Genomic DNA, 9,555 nt, shown 5'->3' with positions numbered 1-9,555 from the left:
TATTACGGGTGCATGCTGGTAACCGTTAAGTAGAATTCGGAATTCCTTCATATTTCAAAGCCTACTCATGCCTACTTTGACATTATTTTATGAGGTCTAGAGTGGAAGGTGCTGTCCTCTATGGAATCAAATAAAAATAATAATTAAAAAAACAATAAATAAGAATCCAAAGAAGAGGACTAATTACTTTTGGTGATAATATTCCAATGAAAATAAAGTTAAAACTCCTTCCTCTCATATAAATCCCAAAGATCCATAACATACATCCATAACATGTAGTTTCGGGGTTTTTCATATAAGATTAAAAATTAAAGAATATAATATGTGGTGTTTATTTTAACTATGCACGGAAATTCTTACACAAATTTTGGAGAATAAATATATAAATACACATTTTTAGTATGTTGGGATATTATAAAAATTTAAATTATATATTTTACACAGTATATACGAGTAAGCCTATTGTAATATAATTTTGCCCTGTCTTGTACATCACACTATTGTGGAAACCTGTTTCTAGAAAGTATGTACATGGTGGATAGTTTTGGTGTATATGAAGAATCTTATAGCTGGGTAAGTATCCAGTGTACTGCTGTTGAAGATTGATACATCGGATACAGTAATTGGCAAGTGCATTGCATATTTGATGAAGATTTCAGAAGTAGGTACATATATAAATAGTGCATATTTTATTTCAATAAATGTATACATCATGTATATCTGTGAAAACTCTAATGGGTGTACAGGAAATATCTGGTGGTTATAAAAGGGTGTATAAATATGTATTTATTGGATATCTGGATATTATAAATATTCATATAAGATCAGTGAATATACACTGGTGGACATTTTAAATATGCGTGGATAAACTAGTGTATAATATGCAGTTTACATTGGTGGATTTATGGAATGTAGATAGAATATACACAGAAAAGCCACAGGATAAACAGAATTGGGACATTTGGGTATCTAGTGTATATTCTGTGGATTCCAGTGTTATCGTGGATATCCATGGTGGACATACAGTGTATATACACCGGATAGGTTTGTGCTGTATGGGAAACAAATTAATAGTAAATAAAGAAAAACTTAAAATATCTTTTTATTCTAAAAAATGTGAACAAAAGAAGGTTACATTTCTGGGTTTCTACTTACATAATAGGCTTCTGTGGAATAAACATATCGCAATTTCTCGACTAGGCTAGCAAGAGTTACGTACTGGATAAAAACCTTAAGTAATGTACCTTAACTGCACTAGTATACGCCTTGTACTAAATGCCTATTATATGTTTTATTATTATTATTATTATTCGTATTTCCATGTGCATATCATATATGGTATAACTCTTTGGGAAAGCTCTTCTGGAGCAAAAGAGGTTTTTACTTGGCAGAAAATGCTGTAAGGTAAATACTGGGTATGTAAGATACCGATTCTTGTAGGTCACACTATGCTGTGTTGAAAACACTTACTTCTTTGGTTTATATTAAAGTACATTTTGAGAACTACAGCGTGAATTACACACATAATCATAAAACCAAGATTAAAGGCCAGATTGATGTAAACTACCTTAGGCTAAGTAAATCACAAAATACTTGTAATAATATTAGTATTAAGTTATTTAATAAGTTATCAGTATATGCTACAAATGTTAGTGCTAGTTATTTTAAAACTACACTGAAGTATTAAATATGACAACCATTAAAACATGGCTGAAATATTAATGCTTCTATTGTATAGAAGATTATTTTAATAATAACATGATTGATTTATGTTTTGTTTTATTTATTTGTATAGTGGAAAACATTTATTTGTCCTCCTCCGTAGACTAATGGTTATAGTCTCGGCTCTCTAACTGAGAAATCACGGGTTCAAATCCCGGGGAGGGCCAATCATGTATAGACACGAAACAGTGTACTTTGAAAAAATAATAATAAACCAGTGAACATCGCAGCCTACATAGCACCTGAAGCTTAAAAGAGATATATAAAAAAAAAACATTTATTTTGACTTATATAAATGTGTTACCTGTTTTTACATCTTTAGTAGGGATGGCTAAAGCTTAGTTTATGTTCTATTGTAAATGTTGTATCGATTTGTTTTGTAGGAATTTTTAGGAAGATACCTGTATATTTCAGGCTGTTATAGGTATACATACACGTAAAAATCTTGACTGAGTTATATTTAATTTGTAATTCTACAACTTTTACATATGTGTATTATATATTGTATGTACAATATAGGACTCTTTAATAGTCTAATTGATATGAGTACTCTTTAAAAACAGGCTAATTGAATCGTTTAGAGACTTTTAAAAGTCAGAGCGGGACTGCTGGCCAGGCGTCCAGCCGACGCGACGCTTCTTTCAGACATACATAGACATCGTGCAACAACAGCCCACCAATAAGAAACAATCGCCTCATCGGACGACAGATAATGTCCATCAAACCAGTTTATTGATTCCCATAGTAAAATGTACCAAGTTATTATAAATGATAACAAAGAATGTTATTCTAAGTAGTGCAGCTAAAACTTAGCCTAACTAGACATATTGTAAATATTATAAATTAATATTACAAAAATAATTTTTAGATTTATAATTTCTTTGACTATGTCTATTACAGCCTGTCCTGTTTAATGACAAAAAATTACTAAAACCGCTAGCAATAACGTCACAAATAAGGATTTTTAAGTTTACTAACGATTTATATCTTATATGTTGTATATTCTCTTCATAATATTAATAATGATACGTTTAGAAATAGCTTACCGAAGATTAATTCCTTAATCAAAATTCAAAACTTGAGGATACTGTTACAAAAATTGGCTAAGAGTAACTTATGTAGTTTACATTGGCAACACTGAACACTGAACACAAAAAACTGGCGTCAGGCTGTCACTGTCAGTGGGAGTTACGAGGTAGGGTTGTTCGTTTTCGTTTTATTTTGTTGTTTGAGGTTATCTGTTTGATTGATCTTGAAAGTTTTGCACAAATATTTCTGTTACAAAGTTATTTTTTATTTAATTACACTCTTAGACTATTGATATGGCAAAGGACGCATTCACTCGATTAGAAAGATTATCTTGTGAAATTAAAAATTCGAACGATGATAAAAATGAAGAAAGAATTTGCATGATGAACTTTACAGTAAGTTTAAATTGCTAAATATTGTTACTAATTGTCTCTTTGTGCACAAAAAGTGAATCCATACTAAATTATATCCTTCATATCTAGTAGGCTACTCTAATTAGCTAATTAGGTTTAACTAGGCCTAAGCCTAATTTCTATTTTAACTTTATTTTTTTAATTTTTATCATTATACTAAGTATTTTAAGCCAAAGAACCTGAAGTTGAATTTTTAGTTATTCACAAATCATACATGAAATTATTAACATATTTGAGTGAGTAGACTAGACCTATTCCCACCTAGTTGTACTTACTTACTCTTACTCCCAGGGCCATTTATATCGGAGGTGATATTTAGCCGCACCAACAAAGCTCCTCCACCTAGTTGTACTGTTTAATGTAAATAACAGTGTATTGTAATGTTTAAGTGGGTTTGTAATATTTTTAGCTCTCTTAAAGACTGTGATGGTCATTCCATGCTAAACCAACAAGGCACTCGATCTGACCATTTCATGTTTGGTTCTAACTTTGTGTATTTACACTCTCTCAGATCCGGAATTTAAAGAATTTTTTTTTATTCTACCACTCAGTTATTTAGTTACAAATTTTCAAAAATCACAAAATGCATTGTTTTTTTTATATTGCGCTTAAATCTAAAATCTGCTATAACTATAGTTCTATTAGTATTAGAGATCTATGAGATAGCTCATTTTAAAGAGGGGTTTATGGGTTTTAATTTGATACCCAACTTGAACACTTTGGGCAAAAAATAATTTTTTAGTGAACCTCAAAAAATTGTTTTTGAGTTGGTAAAAAAATGTATATATGTTTTAATGCATGATTTTGTGATTACACCATAAAAATTTCAGAGTGTGACCATGATGGGATCAGGAAATGTGTTAAAAATACATCACTGGTATCATATTTTCAGCAAAAATAGCCTGGTTGTTTTGAGTTATGTAATGTTTTACTAGAATTGGTAAAAAAATCAAGATTATAAAATGTTATTTAAAAAAAACCATTTATGACTTAAGAAAAGTTTGTTTTAACTACAGTTGAAAATTTAACAATTTATGTTTATATACCTGATATTTGGGTGTAAATTGAAGTTACACTATTTGTAAAATTAACAGGTGAGGGATTTAATTCACGAGAAAAATATTGCTGTTAACAAAACTTATTTACATGATTATTTATTCATCATCAATATTAGCATCTTCATTCAGTGGCCCAATGTTTTCAGCACCATCAGAAGTAAGAAGATTCTCATAAGTAAGTAACATAAGGTTGATAAGTATGAGAGATGAAAGGCAAGAGGTCTTTCATGTAATTTTTTTTCCTTTGTAACAGCTTGTGATTCACTGTATAGGTTCATCTGAAATATGTTAGCCAGAGAAACCGAACATCCTTATTATATCCTCGCTTAAAGTCCAGCTTTGAGAATGGCATGTCATCCACTTGAAAAGGATTGTAAATGGTGTACTCTTTTGGTACAGAATTCATTGCATCTTTAGCCATGATACAAGCTGTTTTCCAGTGTCAGTCTTTTTCTGTGATTGATCGGAACAAGGTTTCAATAGATAGAAAGTCATTGTTTCCTATTACAGTGACATGGAAAGGATCCTTTTTCTTGTCTTGGCAATAATGCTGTACCAATCTTTGGGACAAAAATATGTGTTGTTTCTTGCTGTAGTTTTCCATTGATGCAAAATCAGTCATTGAGAAGAAAGGAATGCCCACTTTGCATAATTTTTTTATCTATAACTTCTATCTTATTGCTGTCACTTAAAACCAATTTCATTAGTGTTAAAGCTATTTCCCATTTTCTGTTCTGACCGGTGCATGTTTCACGGTACGTTGCAACATGTTTTGCTTCTGTAGCCCTTGTTTCAATGTGTTGACCAAACAGGCACCAATTTCTTGCGAGCCTCGAGATCCAGTTATTTCATCCCAACAGTACACGAATCCTAGTTTAGATAAGAGCTCATGGCAACCCAAATTGTAGACATATAAATTGCTTTTATAGTAAGCTACTTGACATGTTAGTCTTGGGAAGGTTAGAGACTTTTCTAAACCAAAAGAAAAAGTATAGTAAGATCTATCAGAAGCAGACTTTTCAGTGTCCAATTTCATTGATTCTCGAGCTTTTTCAGTCTTGCGTAGATGAAGTTCATGGTCCTGTTGAAGCTTTGTTTTCTCTTGTTAATCTCCTGAATGCTTGAGTTTATTAACAAAAGTATCACAATTTACACAGGTATCCTTGTGAGGAGCATGAAAGTGTAGATTAAACTTGTTGAAAGTTCTAAGATAAACATGCTCTTCAACAGGTTCCTTTTCCTTCACTTTTAACTTGTTCTTTGTATGAATTATAGAGCAGTCGAATATTCAAACCTTCTGCTAAATATGTTCTGTTTGGGTTGTGCAATCTAGTTTAGTGAAATTGATAACATTGGAAAGACAAAATTTGATTCTGTACTTCTAATCTTTTATCCTCGGGTGTTTTGTTACAAGGAGTTTGTTTGCCTCTTCACCCAGGGATGAAGAGGTAAAAGGTATCAATTGATACCTTTTATAAGGCTCAAGTCATCCTACCATCAGAAATTTTCAAAGTTTCCAAGAAATATTTTATGCAGTCTCAGTTTTTCCAGCAGTGTAAACGTGAAATATATGAGTGGTAGATTTGTTATTTTTAACACTGGAGGTTGGTCATTGACATTTTGGTCATTATTATTTAACATACTCCAAACATTTATTGACAAAACTCATATTTCAATTAGAAAAGTTACTGCTTATGAGGAAATAAGTTATACAGGGTGATTACCGGGAAACGCATGTTTTTGACTTGTGTAGTACACAAGGAATATCGGTCGGTGACAAGTTGTTGTGCTGGGGGGGGAGGGAGTGTGCAGTTTCAGTTGTAGCCGAGATGTGGAACCTTGAGCATTGTACGTTTGTCATGCGACGGTTTTACGCAAATGGTGAATCAGTCACTCACTCAGCGAGACTCGTGCACATTTTAACATTGCACGGCATGGTGCTATCCCTGATCGTAACACGATATTGCGTTGGATACATAATGTTAACACAACTGAATCTTCGCTAAAGAAGAAACCTCCTGGACAGGCAACGACAGTTAGTACCCCTGAGACAGTTGAAAGAGTGCGCCTTGCAACAGTCAGAGCAAGTTTTAAAGAACACCTTCAACACTGTATCCAAGCAGAAGGTGGCCACCTTAGAGATATAATTTTTAAACGATAAATTGTAAGTAATTTTATTCTGAAATTGCATATTGTGTACACTGTTTTTCCACTCATAAAATACATTTTTTGCTTTGAATTGCCTGAGTATTCATTATTTGAAAAACATGTGTTTCTCGGTAATCACCCTGTATGTATGTTAATTTTTTTTCAACTACAAATACCATCCTTATAAAGTATTACTGGTACAAGAACTTCTAAGTGACGATTTTTACAAAAGGATTTAACTTAAACTAAAAAATACTTTGCGAGACAATGGAATAAAAACTCAAATTTATTAGCTTCAGGAGCATTCATCTCAAAGCAACCAATGACCTTAACCTCTCAGATTTTGGTTATTTTTTGTATGGAAGTTTTACAAATTTTACATTTTTCTACCTTTGGGTTTTTGAGACTTTTAAAAACCTAAAAAAGGCAGGTTTTAGTCATGTGTTACTATCTTCTAACCTCTATAATTAAAAAAACTACTAAAGCTATTGAAATGCTTTTTAATTTGATATATTACATAACTAGGTGTTTTATATTTTGAACACGCTTCATAGATACACAAGTATACGTGATATTTGATACTGGAGTGACCATAACTCTTGTGCTGGATGATTATATGTTACACACAAAGCCCTCAAAAAGTAAATGATTGATTACAATATTGCAGAGCCTTTTGTGATAAATGGGAACTTGAATGGTGGTACCTACCTCAATTTATTAGACAAGCAAATTATTCCAGTAGTGAAACCTCTTCCACAACATTTTGACTCACCGTAGAGGCACAATTAAGTGGCTGGCCAGGTTGCTGGATATGAATTCTCTAGTCATAAATTCCTGTAGAAAAATTCCCTGATGCTGTGAGACTTCACTTTCTGAGGTTTCTTTCTATAGGCTGGCATATTGTCAAAGTGTGCTCAGACAACATTTTGTTTCAGGTTTGTTGTCCAGTTTTATTACTTCAACTTTAAAAGCGCTCATAAGTAAAGTTAGAGGCAACCTTTTAAGGCATTTTACTTAGTTTAAATAGTCCTTTATTTTAATACCAAACGACATATGCTTACATTAAATATTGTTGACTGACTTCTGGATGGGATGTCGTCTGACATTCCATATTCATCAAAAGGTTGTTAAAATCATACAATTAATTAATGACTTAAAACAAAAAGGAAAGTTGTACCAGTCTAAGTTTCATAGTTAAGTTATAACAAAGTTTCCATACTTTTTTACATACTGTATATTTGGTATCTCTATGCAACATAATTAGTGTGGGAAATAAAATAAAAACATGCAAAAACAATAATTATGTTTAAAACATGTTATCAAGCTGATTAAAATCCCTAATTTTTGTCCAATTACTGTGAAACGAAAACATATTGAATGAATACATATTTACTAGGTTTCCAAAATACAGAAACAAATACTGTTTATTACAGTATGAATAATCCTTTTGTCGATGTAATGGTTTATTTATAAGAACCGTTTGTCTATGAGCCCTAACACACAGTTCTTCATGATATAATTTAGTAGAATATCATTTATTTTCTTTAATATTCTATGTACATTTTTTGGTATCTTGGAAGTTAGTTATACTTATTTTATACCACCTTTTTGGACAGTTCAGTTACTATTTTTTATAAAACTCTATATATATTTTCACATTTCACATTCTTTATGTGATTATATATTTAGCATATATGTTATCAGCTTTTTTTAGCTTATAAACTTAGGTAGTTTCTAGAACCATGCAACTGAATAGGAAAAATTATATGTAAAATAATATATAATTTATATACTTTCTGTATTTTCACTGCTTGAGGTCCTTCACCTAAAACTGATATGAGACAATCAATGGTTACTAGTTTTTTTCCTATTAAACCTTCTTCATTCTTGCAGCCCCCATATTTACGGTTTTTTATTCCTGCTACTAACTTAATTCACATATTATATTATGGGCTTATTAATAACTATTTATTAAACACTGTATCGACTGACAAGCTGATTACACTGAACTTTAAAATATTTGTCAACTTAAATGTTACATTACAGTAAAGTAACACATACATTTTTTTGTAGGACAGCATATATTAAGACGGTAATACAAACATTCTGAGAAAAAAAATTAAAATGCTGTTCTACATATTGTGAGGAATTAAAAAATCCCACTTCTTTGGAAAGAGGAGAGCAATATTTCCCGGTCTTGTCTCTTATTGTTTTAGTAGATTTAGGCTTCCTCACGATTTCTTCTCCACTAATATAAGCCTCTTGGCTATAGTTGTCTGAAATGGCTGTGTTAACCACCACCGACATTGTGACACTAAAAAGTTGGTGATAGTGTAATTGATTGCTGAATGAGATGTTCCCATCTCTCTAGTTAGTGTTTTGACTGACAATGCAAAGTCAAATGACCTCATGCAAACATTTGGTAGATTGGTGATTATCCAATGCATCAATATTAAAATCACCCATTAGAGCATAATCCTGTTTTTCAGTTGTCAAGTCAATCAGTATGACCTTGAATTTCAAAAAAAGTTAACTTTATTGTCGCTGGGTGATCTGTAAATTCCTATGACAATCAATTTTTATTTTTAGTGACCAGTTTCAAAACCTTTTTAATTTATTCTTTGATGGAAAAAGTGTCTAATGAAAAACTTCCCAAAGTATTAATAACATTAATGTTTTATATTTATCTGTATTTCTCTGTACTTTTGCAGACCTACACATCACAAAACCAAGTTTATGGTGTAATTTTATGTACTTTGTTATTTTTCCAGGTAGAAGACGGTTCAACTGCAGAAGAGATAAAATTACTTATTAGTAGGCCGTCGCTAGATGTATTACTAGAGGGACTGCATAAAATTCAAAACCAACTAACCAATGTAGCAGCAAAGACTAAAACATGATTTTCTTTATGTGAGTTATGAAAATAAAAATTTAATAAATATACAAAGCTGTGATTCAATACTTATTGTATTTTCATTTATTACTTCACTGATTTAAATGTTTTCATTTTATGTTTATTTTCAAAAGAATTAAATTTTTAAGTTTCCAGTTTTTCTCTTAACTTATTCAACTTAACACTTTGACTGCAGCAGATGCCTTTGTGTGTGCTGGTTGCTAAAAGTACTCAGTAGATAGCCGCAGTGAAGATGTTAAACTCTAAATGTTATATCGCAATAGAGATAAAT

At 31.5% G+C, this 9,555-nt stretch overlaps 1 long non-coding RNA gene across 1 annotated transcript; it reads left to right on the top strand.

Moving 5' to 3' along the window:
- The first annotated feature begins 2,657 nt into the window (after positions 1-2,657).
- On the top strand, positions 2,658-9,331 carry LOC124362827. The gene is made up of 2 exons (XR_006922501.1): positions 2,658-3,146; positions 9,142-9,331. It is a non-coding gene; the product is annotated as an uncharacterized LOC124362827 (long non-coding RNA).
- Positions 9,332-9,555: the final 224 nt, after the last annotated feature.

This window comes from Homalodisca vitripennis, chromosome 1 (assembly GCF_021130785.1).
Source record: "Homalodisca vitripennis isolate AUS2020 chromosome 1, UT_GWSS_2.1, whole genome shotgun sequence".
NCBI classification, from domain to species: domain Eukaryota; kingdom Metazoa; phylum Arthropoda; class Insecta; order Hemiptera; family Cicadellidae; genus Homalodisca; species Homalodisca vitripennis.
This window is presented reverse-complemented; position numbering and strand designations above follow the sequence as displayed.